The sequence below is a fragment of the Delphinus delphis genome, chromosome 12, assembly GCF_949987515.2.
Source record: "Delphinus delphis chromosome 12, mDelDel1.2, whole genome shotgun sequence".
Classification (NCBI taxonomy): Eukaryota; Metazoa; Chordata; class Mammalia; order Artiodactyla; family Delphinidae; genus Delphinus; species Delphinus delphis.
Window position 1 is genome coordinate 3,422,727 of NC_082694.2, and position 12,351 is coordinate 3,435,077.

Consider the following 12,351-nt stretch of genomic DNA (forward strand, 5'->3'; position numbering starts at 1 on the left):
ACATCACCTGATCTTCGAAAGAAGTTATATGAAAATGCCTTTGTAAACTGTAAGGTACAATTCAGAGAATAGTGGAGAAATGACTGCAAAGTTACTAATTCAGCTCTACAATCTGTCCTAAGGAAAAGAACTGGGGGCGGGGGTGGGTGGGAAAGGATTCGCTTTTTGTGTTTTTAATTTGTGTCCAGCCTTCGAGGAAGCCACACTGCTGGGGCGTGTCGGCTGTGACAGAAAAGAGAAATGCTTGGCTAAACTTTGACCGTCACCTCAACCATCAGAAAAGGATGATTTCACTGCTACGTAAAGAAACGGTAAATCTCGACTCTATGCAGCTTCGCTCTGGACACAGGTGCCCTGGGAAGAGCAGGGGACCCCAGGGATGACCCCACACACAGTAAGTGTAGGAGGTCCTTCAGCCTCCACAGACGACTTCCCTCTCAGAGGTCAGTTGGTCAGCGGGGAGTCACAAATACACGGCAACATCTGGGAAGAGCACAGGTGCAGGTCCGAGGCCTGCTGAGCTGGCCCTGGGGTCTTCAGGAGGTACCGAGGCCTTTGGAAGATTCAGGTCCTGTCTCCTACACCCCAACCCCTCCCAAAGCCTTCCTCCCTCCTCCCTTCTTTAGGTTTCCAAAAGGGACTCGCTTCCAAACGCTCATTGGTGGCTCGAGGTTTTGCTAGGGAAAATAAATAAATAAAATTCACGGTCAAGTAAGAATGAAAGGCTTTGGGTCAGGAAGATGTGGGTTCACAGCCCACTCTGCCCTACGAGCACACGGTTTTGGCCAAGTTGTTTCATCTCTCAGAGCGTCAAGGGGTCCCAGGTTCAAGGTAAGCACTCAGATAACAGGTCGCTGCCGTGTCACTGCCGCAGAAGGTCAGAGCCTGGGAGCAGAAGCAACACGGGCTTGGAAGCAGCAGCTCGTGGCCAGAACAGAACACTGCTTGTGGGCTCCACTCTGTGACCCTGGGCAACCCTCTTCGCTCCCCTGAGGCTCAGTGTCTCTGCCTATGAAATGGGGGTAAAAAGATCTGCATTCCAGCCACAGATAATATCCTGCAGGAGACGGGGCGGGCGGGGGGGCAAGCACCTGGCAAGTGCCCGGTACGTTACAGCTGCTCCCACTGACTCACCAGCACGTTAACTGTGGTAGAATCAACACAGCAATATTTTTTTTTAGCAACGCTCAATACCTACTGGTCAACTATTTAACCAATTATTACAGATCTAACCACTATGTCGACTGGAACGTCAAAGGCTACGGCCATCCCTAGACATTCAGTAGCCCCTAGAAAGACCCAACGAGTCCAGCTGCAGAGGCCCTACCCCAGGTGCCTCCGGGGTCCCAGTGAAGGGGGAGTGGTGGTAAGGGGACAGGATGGTCCCTTCTATTTTGGCAGAAACTCAACAAGTTACTTTCAGGTATCTAGCCTCCCAGCAACAGCTGTGACCCTAAAAACGTAATGACAGAGAAACGGGTCTTGCATGTGAAAAGTCTTTCTAAAGAATCTCTGTGGGTGCAAAGTGAGTGACCAGCAGTCTCCAAAATACCAAAAAGCTGGAATATGGTAAATTTAAGTCAACTTTACTTAGTATATGAACCGTGGGAAACTGTTGTTATAAAAATTGAGGCTGATATGAAGACAAGTAATAAAAATTTCCTTTACTAAAAGAAATATGACGGGATGCATTTTTACAAACATGAAAGTGACAGACATGCTTAACTTATTCTCTCCTGCTGGATTCACAATTCAACAAACCACTGCTGCTTCTATAGTAGAATGGAAAACGATGCGTACAGACTTAAAACTGTTATCAGCTTAAAACAGACTATTATAAGATGTTTCATGTAAGCCTCATGGTAACCACAAAGTAGAAACCTATAACAGAGACACAAAAGAGAAAGAGAAAGATATTGAAGCATACCACTCCAAAAAAATCACAAAGAAAAGAGACAAAGAGGTGAAAAAAGAAACAAAAGAATTAAAAAAACACTACGAAAACAATTTTAAAAAGGGAAGTACATACCTAACAATAATTACTTTAAATGTAAATAGACTAAATTCTTCAATCAAAATACACGGAGTGGCTGAATGAATAAAAAACAAGCCCCATCTATATGCTGCCTACAAGAGAGTCACTTCACCTTTAAGGACACACACAGACTGAAAGCGAGGGGATGGAAAGACAGTCCATGCCAATGGAAACCAAAAGAAACCCAGGGTAGCTCATTCTTATGTCAGACAAAATAGACTTTAAGCCAAAGACTGTACTAAGAGACAAAGGAGGGAATCATATAATGATAAAGGAGTTGACCCAAAAAGAGGAAATAATATTTGTAAATATTTATGCACCCAATATAGGAGCACCTAAATATATAAAGCAAATATCAACAGACCTAAAGGGAGAAATAGATAGCGATACAATAACAGTAGGGCACTTCAGTATACCACTTCCAACAATGGACAGATCATCTGGACAGAAAATCAATGAGGAGATTGACCAGATGGACTTAACAGACATTGACAAAACAGTCCATCCAACAGCAGCGGAATACATATTTCTTCTAAGGCACACATGGAACACTCTCCAGGATATCACGTTAGGCCACAAACCAGTATGAATAAATTTAAGAAGACTGAAATCACATCAAGCATCTTTTCCCATCACAATGGTGTAAAACTAGAAATCAGTTACAAGAAGAAAACTGGAAAATTCACAAATATGTGGAAGTTAAATAGCATGTTACTGAACAACCAATGGGTCAAAGAAGAAATCAAAAAACATCTTGAGACGTTAAGAGGTACAAACAACTATGTATAAGCAACAAGGATATACTGTACAGCACAGGAAAACACAGCCATTAATCTGTAATAAATTTAAATGGAGTATAATGTATAAAAATATTGAATCACTACGTTGTATACCTGAAACTAATATAATATTGTAAATCAACTACACTTCAATTAAAAAAAAGAACCTTGAGACAAGTGAAAATGGAAATACAATAGACCAAACCTCATGGGATGCATTAAGAGCAGTTCTAAGAGAGAAGTTCAGAGTGATAAAAACCCACATTAAGAAAAAACAAAGATCCCAAATAAACAACCAACTTTACACCTCAAGGAACTAGAAAAAACAAATGAAGCCCAAAGTTAGTAGAAGGAAGTACAAAAATCAGAGCAGAAATAAATGAAATAGAGTCTAAAAAGATCATAGAAAAGATCGGTAAAACTATGAGCTGTTTTTTTCCAAAAGACAAAGAAAATAGACAAACTTTTAGCTAGACTCACCTAGGAAAAAAGAGAGGACCCAAACGAACAAAATCAGAAAAAAAAAAAAAGAGGAGACATTACGTCTGATATCACAGACATAAAAAGGATCGTGAGAGATTACTATGAACAATATACGCCAACAAATTGGACATCCCAGAAGTGGATAAATTCCTAGAAACATCAAACCTATCAATATTGAATAGTGAAGAAATAAAAAATCTGAACATACCAGTTATTAGGAGGTTGACTCAATAATCAAAAACCTCCCAACAAACAAAAGTCCAGGACCAGATGGCTTCACTGGTGAATTCTATCAAACAATTGAAGAATTAATACCAATGTTTCTCAAACTAGTCCCAAAAAACGAGGAGAGAACACTTCCAAACTCATGTTAAGAGGCCAGCGTCGGCTTCCCTGGTGGCACGGTGGTTAAGGATCCGCCTGCCAATGCAGGGGACATGGGTTCGAGCCCTGGTCCAGGAAGATCCCACATGCCGCAGAGCAACCACGCCCGTGTGCCACAACTACTGAGCCTGTGTTCTACAGCCCGCGAGCCACAACTACTGAGCCCGCGTGCCACAACTACTGAAGCCGCATGCCTAGAGCCCATGCTCCACCACAAAGAGAAGCTACCAAAATGAGAAGCCCACGCACTGCAACGAAGAGTAGCCCTCACTCACCACAACTAGAGAAAGCCCATGCACAGTAACGAAGACCCAGCGCAGCCATAAATAAATAAATATATTTTTTTTTAAAAAAAGAGGTCAGCATCACCCTGAAACCAAAACCAAGAACACTACAAGAAAAGAAAACTACAGCCCAATACCCCTGATGAACATAGATGCAAAAAGTTCTGAACAAAATACTAGGAATCTGAATTCAACAGCACATTAAAAGATCATATACCATGATCAAGTGGGATTTACCCCAGGGACGCAAGGACAGTTCAATACCTGCAGGTCAACCTACATGATACAGCACATTAACACAATGAAGGACAAAAATCATATGATTATCTCAGTAGATGCATAAAAAGCATTTGACAAAATATTCATTTATGATAAAAACTCAACAAAGTGGGTATAGAGGGAACATACCTCACCATAATAAAGGTCATATATGACAAGCCCACAGAAAACAACACATTCAACAGTGAAAAGCTGAAAGCATTTCTTCTAAGAGCAGGAACAAGACAAGGATCCCCACTCTTGTCACTTATTGAACATAGTATTAGAAGTTCTAGCCACAGCAATCAGACAAGAAAAAGAAATAACAGGGACCCAAATCAAAAAGGAAGAAGTAAAACAGTCTATATTTGCAGATGACATGATATTATGCATCATAATATCAAAAACCCTAAAGGAAACCCTAAAGACGCCACCAAAAAACTGTGAGAACAAATGAATTAAGTAAAGTTGAATGATACAAAAATCAGTTGTGTCTATACACTAGCAATGAACTATCAGAAAGAGAAACTAAGAAAACAATCCCATTTACAACTGTATCAAAAAGAATAAAATACCTAGAAATAAATTTAACCAAGAGGGTGAGAGACTTGTATACTGAAAACGATAAGACACTGATAAAAAGAAGCTGAAGAAAACAGAAATAAATGGAAAGATTTCTCCATGCTCGTGGACTGGAAGAATTAACATCATTAAAATGTCCATTCTATCGAAAGAAATCTACATACTCAATGCAATCCCTGTCAAAATTCCAATGGCATTTGTCTCGGAAATAGAAAAAACTATCTCAAAATTCGTATGGAACCACAAAAGGCTGAATAGTCAAAGCAATCTTGAGAAAGAAGAACAAAGCTGGAGACATCACGCTCTCTGATTTCAAACTGCCGTTGACCCTTGAACAATGCAGGGGTTAGGGGCAATCAAAAATCCACTTAGGGCTTATAGTTGGCCCTCTGGATCCACAGTTCTGCTGTATCTGCGGTTCCACATCCATGGATTCAACCAACCATGGAAAGTGCAGCACTGTCGTATTTACTATTGAAAAAAATCCGAGTAAAAGTGGACCCCCACCGTTCAAACCCAAGTTGTTCAAGGGTCAACTGTATAGTCAAAACTACAGTAATCAAAACAGTATGGTATTGACATAAAAACAGACCTTGAGATCAATAGAATAGAATAGAGAACACAGAAATAAGGTCACTTAATTGGCTTTATATGGGCACTTAGTTTACCACATAGGTGCCAAGAACATACAATGGGGAAGGTCAGTCTGTTCAATAAATGGTGTTGGAAAAACTGGACAGCCACATGCAAAAGAATGAAACTGGACCACTATCTTACACCATACACAAAAATCAACTCAAAATGGATTAGAGACTTGAACATAAGACCTGAAAGCATAAAACTCCTAAAAAGAAAACATAGGGGGTAAGCTCCTTGACATCTCTCTTGTGATGATGTTTTGGATTTGACACCAAAAGCAAAGGCAACAAAACCAAAAATAAGTAACAAGCATCTGCACAGCAAAGGAGACCATCAACAGAGTGAAAAGGCAACCAATGAATTGGGAGAAAGTATTTGTAAATCATATACTTGATAAGAGGTTAATATTCAAAATATATAAAGCACTCATACAACTCAACAGCAAAAAGACAATCAGATTAAAAAATATGCAGAGGACATTTTTGCAGAGATGTGCAGATGGCCAACAGGCACATGAAAAGGTGCTCAACATCACTAATCATCAGGGAAATGCAAATCAAAACCACCATCATATATCACCTCACACCTGTCAGAGTGGCTATCATCAAAGGGACAGGAGATAACAAGCGTCTGATGAGGGTGTGGAGAAAAGGGAACCCTCATGCACTGTTGGTGGGAATGTAAATTGGTGCAGCCACTATGGAGAACAGTATGGAGGTTCCTCAAAAAAATTAAAAACAGAACTATCATGTGATCCAATAATCCTACTTCTGGGTATCTATAAAAAGGAAATGAAAACAGGATCTGGAAGAGATATCTGTACCCCGCATGTTCACTACAGCATTAGCCACGAACGCCAAGATATGGAAACAACCTAAGTGTCCATCAATGGACGGATGGATAAAGAAGATGTGATACGTAGGTATGTATATGCGTGTAAACACACATACATACGCACAGGAATACTGTTCAACCACAAGAAGGAAGGAAATTCTGCCATTTGTGACAACATGGACAGACCTTGAGGACATTAGGCTAAGTGAAATAAGCCAGACAGAGAAAGACAGACAATGCATGGTAGCATTTACATCTGGAATTTTTTTTAAAAGTCCAAGTCATAGAAACAGGGAGTACAAATGTGGCTGCTACGGGCTGGGGGCGTGGAGGAAACAGGGAGAGGCTGGTAAAGAGATTTCAGCTCTAAGATGAATAAGGTCTGAGGATCTAATGTAAAACATGGTGACTACAGTTGACAACACTATTATATAATTCAAATTTGCTAAGAGAGGAGAACCTAACTGTTCTCATTTTTAAAAAAGGATAAACATGTGAAGTGATGGGTGTGCTAATTAACTAGATGGGGGGATCCTTTCACAATGCATATGTGTATCAAATCAGCACCATGTACGCTTTAAATATCTTATAGTTTTATTTGTCAATTATCCCTCAACAAAGCTCAAAAAAAAAACAAGAAAATCATGCCTGTGCCCACATTTACGTTTTGGGTATATTCACATCAGCAACTGACACAGTCTGCAATCCAGGTCTCGATTACTCTCCTCTACCCATAAGTCTTGTGCCCTACGCACCATCTTCCCCCGCTTAACGCCCACGTCCTTCCACTCACCAGGCTTCTCTCCTGAAAAAGTCTCCAAGTAGATTTTCAAAAGATAAACAATCTTCCGTACAGCATATGACGCTGTTCCCATCCTCCATCCCCAGGAAACACCAGGCAGCTTCCCACAACAGTGAATCACAGTCAGGGTTCAGTTATCCAGGGAAGAATTAAGCGCAGACTACACACTGTCAAGTTCATTCCAGTGGAAAAGGAAGGGGCTTGCGGCCGTGCTCCTCCCATGAGCTCCACTCCCCCTGTATCAGGCAAAGTCAAGCCAGGGAGTTCTGAAGTCCGTAATTTCAATGTGTGTGTGTGTGTGTGTGTGTCTGTGTGTGTGTGTGTGTGTGTGTGTGTGTGTGACTGTGTGTGTACAAGAATACAGGGCAGGGAAATGCAGTCCCTGGACACAGCGGGCTCAGGGACCCCCTCATGTCACCGTGAGATGCAGCTCAGACATCCCTCCCCAAGACCTCTCCCCTCGGCCCAGCCCCAGGGGTAGGCGGGCTGAGACGGCCCCAGCTTGGGCTGCCCGGCAGCGGGGAGGCGCTTCCGAGCCTGACCCCTCACGTAGCACTTTACCAGGTCGCCACTGCTTTCCTTTCTTTCCAGGACAGGGCAAGTGACAGGATGGCCAAGCCGTCACTTTTCCTGCGGGCACATCAAAGACCCCTGACCCAGCAGCACGTGCGGGTTCCCACCCATTACTGCTTAACCGACGTGGAGACCCATTACCCGCTAAGGCACCCAGCCTGCCCTGTGCCACGGGACCCATGACGCCTCAGCCCCACTCCCCGCTTCTTTAAAATTCACTCAGTTTACCCTGCCTCGGGCACCTGAAACTTGCTTTAAGAGCCTGACTGCAGCTGTCACCAGAGCCCCAGAGCTGTCAGGGTCGCGCCCCATCCCACAAGGCCACGAGAAAGAGAGTCCGGAACTGTATTTCATCTATTTCTGTAGCTGCTAAAACAGTCACTGCAGGAAAAACAGCCCAGAATCCAGCTGTGCTCACAGTCAATATTTATTACACGAATGGACAGCCCCAGTGGTTTTCCCACTGGACAGTTTTCAAAACCATGAAAGTAATTTTTAATAAGCAAATCAGGGCTTTGGTGTGGCTCTCATAAACGTATAGGAGTAATTATTTTAAATTACATGCATATAAATATTTTTGTAAGTATATCCGCGTGATGATCTATGTATGACTGTCCATCTAGTGGTACCCAGGCGTCGACTCTTGTTTGTGTGATGGTAACAGACTTCTCCTGGGCACCTGTGCAGAATATACTGCCCCAATTAAGCGTGTGACTTCCCCGACTCACCACTTTCTGGAAGAGGACCCTGACAGTCACTGAGAGTCTATTAATGTCATCCATGACCAAGACCTTCTAAAGAAGTCCTGTCAGACTCCGTGACTGATGAATCACTAGAGAATTCTGATGACCAGATTCCAGGATTTGCGCTAATTCCTAGTTTATATTCCCATGAAATCTGACAAACTGATTAATACGTGACTGCATTTATAAACGACCAAGTTTTAAAAGGTTCCACTTCAATGACTATTGAAAAAATTGAATGGTCATAGCCAAGACTTTTTTATGTAATGGAAACCTCCCAGGATTAGACATGAAACACCCAAAGGCGTTCCACCCATATAAGGTCTGGAAGAGAAACCTTGGAGGGTCTGACCAGCGCCTGGGGGGATGTAAAAACAGTGAAAACCAGCAATGTCCTGGGGGGAGGGGGACCTCAGGGTCACTTACAGGGACACAGTAAGGGGGAGGGCTTGGATCAGCTGCTGAGATGAGCTCTAGTCTCTCAATTCCAAACCAGGACCCAGAACTGGAAATCATAATGGACGCCTCGCCCCTTTAAACAGGTGGGAGACTGTCGTTTGCTCCAAAGAAATCATAAAGGAGAATTCATCATCTTACCCTATGAAACACTACATATTGATTCCATGCCCTTCTGCTCACCACACACCAACGGGGAATGTAACTGAAATCAAGGTGATTCCAAAAAAAAAAAAAAAAAAAAGTGGTTGAGGAGAAAAACCTGACTTATAGTAGTAGCTTTAGACCAAATGAAGGAAAATTCTAACTTATATTAAACTAATAAATCTATAGCAATAAAACCAAGAGAGTTTATAGCCCAAAGTTATACGTTCAAGAATAGCTTAAAGCCAAACTTATGGTTACCAAAGGGGAAAGGTGGGTATGTGTGTGTGTGTGTGTATATATTCAGTCATATATATATGACTAGATCACTTTGCTGTACACATGAGACCAACAGAACACTGTTCATCAATTACACTCCAATGTAAAATAAAAATTAAAAAAAAGAAATAGAATCGTTCAAAGCAATTTGTGAATCCTAGAAGCAGAATAAGGTTTTGAGGGAAAGGTCATAAACTGGGTGTTACCCCTACACTTCGGGGCAACGCTCTGAAGGTGAAATTGGACCTTCTCAGAAAGCACTTCTACTGCCCAGCCAGAGCTGGGACCCCAGATGAACTGAACCATTAGACAGCATCTCTTATGATCTAAATCAAATGTCCCAAACCATTCGTCAGGGCTAAGAAATGTCTGTTACGACACATGCTTTTGTCCAGGGTCTGTCATGACCTCAGTCCACGTGCTGGATCACAGGCACGATTTTAACGCACGAGCAGATTCTCATGCAAACCCTTCCTCAGAATCCTTGTCTGTTTGCACGTTTTGACGGAGACTCATCTTCCCAGCATCCAAACTGGAATGACGCCTTCACTAGATGGAGCTCACCCTGAAGTCAGCTCCTATATATCCTGGACCACCCCCCGCCGGCCCAGGCGGCACGCAGGGGGCTCAGCTCCTCCAGACACAAGACTACCTGTCCGGCCCAGGAGCAGAGGCACTAGGGCGGCTCACAGGTTGGATGTGCCCACTGCCCTGCTTCCTAGCTGATGCCACCACGTGCCAAAGCAGGAACGGTGAGTCTAATTTCTGAACCAGATCCGTTGGAAACTTACGTTTTACGAGGCTCAACGAATCAGAGCTGCGTTTACTGTCATTCTACTGATGCAGAGCGAGCATCTGAGGCAAAAGCGGCAAGTGCTCCCGTCTGCTTTGGGCAGGAGGCCGCACTCACCTTCGGCACTCAGTTATGAGACAGGACGCACACACGGAGCTCCTCCGCAAGTGAATTCTTCAACTGACAGCACCCGCGAAGTCACCAAGCTGCAGGAATTCTCCAAATTCTCAAATCCAACTCAAACCTCAGCGGAGGGTTATGATCTGGGAAATCACTTGTAGAAAAGGAACATGGGAAATCTAAAAAGGAACAGAAAGAACCGTCTATTAGGACCGCTTGCTGGGTTGGTTTTAAGTCACTGGTTGAGAAATAACTGATGATTTATTTGCCTGAAACCATTATTTTTAATTGACCCCAGAAAAAAGGTGCTTATATTTACTGACCTCAACCCAAACCGAAACGCCCTCACCCTGCTCCACCTTCCAGGCCCCGGGCCGGCTCGGAGGCAGAGGCTGGGAGGGCTGGGGGCCCCTGGCCATAGCCGAGGGACCTGAGCTCCCAGGTGTCTCCAGCCCCCTCGCCCCAAAGCCCCAGTGCCCATGGCCTCGAAGACTGCCGAAAAGAAAGGCGCGGTTGCCCAGCGGAAATTCCAAAAGCCTGTCTGGGAGCCTAATTAGGGAGAAGAACCACAGAGCGTGGCTGTCACTCAGACATTCCATCTCCTGCACTGGCCGGCACTGAGAGGGGTACACCCCCCCCCAACCCACAGCTTGTGCTTATTGGGGTGAGCATACACACACCACTCTGTATAAAACAGATACCTAACAAGGACCTACTGTACAGAACAGGGAACTCTGCTCAACACTCTGTTATGGCCTCTATGGGGAAAGAATCTGAAAAAGAAGAGATATATGTGTGTATAACTGATTCATTTTGCCGTACACCTGAAACTAACACAACATTGTACATCAACTCTACTCCAATAAAAATGAAAAAAAAAAAAAAAAATCCCTGCAGGAATCTGAGGGCAGCACCCCGAAACTACAAGGAAGTCAAACCGAGGAGCTGACGGAGGGGACCCGCAGTCCCCCCCCTCCTGGCCGCGGAGCCTGCCGTCACCTCATGGCCACCACACCTGGGTAACCATTTTCAGTCCCAACCTATCATTGCAGGGGACCCTGAGGCTCTGTGGACCTCCGAGGGGGTTCACTGTCATCTTTAATTACGCTTCAGACCCAGAAGGGATCCGTCCTGACAGCTCACTCCGACAAGATCTATTAATTCACCCCCAGCATGAGGATGACCCAAAACGTTAAACATCCCACAGAAAAGTCGCATTCTATTTTAGTCAAATAGAAAAGGATAATTCAAGTAGGGCTTTCATAAAAATGTTATAAGGCAAGTTCATAAATTTTGATTAAAAAATGAATTCCTCTCTAGGCATTCTCTGGTATTATTTTAAGGGCTTGCATGATTCTTTTTAAACGTATGATTAAACACAGGACAAGGCACTGGGCAAACACAGCAGGGATACAAGATTGGGACAAGATGTTAGACATGCAACAGGAGGACGGCGCCCTTCTCTCTGCCAAGTGTTTACAGTAACACGACAGGTTCTGCAGAAACAGACGTTCTGGTATCTGGACTTGGGGATCCCGACCAAGGATTCTGGTTTCTCACTGTGGGACTTACCGTGACGTGCCATTTACTGGAGAAAGCCACCAGCTAAACACAGCTGTGCCCGCAAGCACCAGCGCCGTATTAGTATTTTCATGGGTCCTTCTGGACTTAAGTTGTAGTTTTAAATTTTCCATTGAAAAGTGAACATGCCTGAGTCAGATCTCCCCAAACCAATGCCCGTGGGCCTCTGGAGGCCTGTCTGGGTTGCCCTCCGCGTGTACAACGCTCTCACAGGGGGTGTTATTTAACCCTCCCAATAACCACCTGGGTGAGATATTAACACCCACTTTTATTACACGGGGATAATCTCTCGATATCTTTATTACACGGGGATAACCTCTCGGTCTCAGAGAGGTGAAAGGCTCTCCTTAGTCGGCTCTAGCGTGAGGAATGCAGGCCTCCAAAGCTCTAAACCCACCGCACCGGCAGCAAACTTAGTGCCGGAGAGTTTACCTGCCCAGGGCAAAGGCACGACGGCCTGGCTCTGGAAGCCCCGTCCTCCGACACTCGGTGCGGCGGAAAAGCCAGACAAAGGTGCGGGATCTGAGCTAACGGAGAAGCCCCAACCGGAGGCTCTGCTTCAAGTTCACGTACAGATGCCCT

The 12,351-nt window shown here is 44.1% G+C and overlaps 1 protein-coding gene across 6 annotated transcripts in view; it reads right to left on the reverse strand.

Annotated features, from left to right (window-relative positions):
* NCK2 (NCK adaptor protein 2) overlaps positions 1-12,351 on the reverse strand; it is a 130,814-nt gene that overhangs the window by 57,403 nt on the left and 61,060 nt on the right. For 4 of the 6 annotated variants that reach the window (XM_060027206.1, XM_060027208.1, XM_060027204.1 and 1 more), the window contains one exon: positions 10,186-10,367. The exons of 1 other annotated variant lie outside the window; for it this stretch is intronic. The gene's annotated coding sequence lies outside the window, so the exon portion shown is untranslated. Of the gene's footprint in view, positions 1-10,066; positions 10,368-12,351 lie in introns of those variants that run through there. One more of the 6 variants, XM_060027209.1, reaches the window with a different exon arrangement.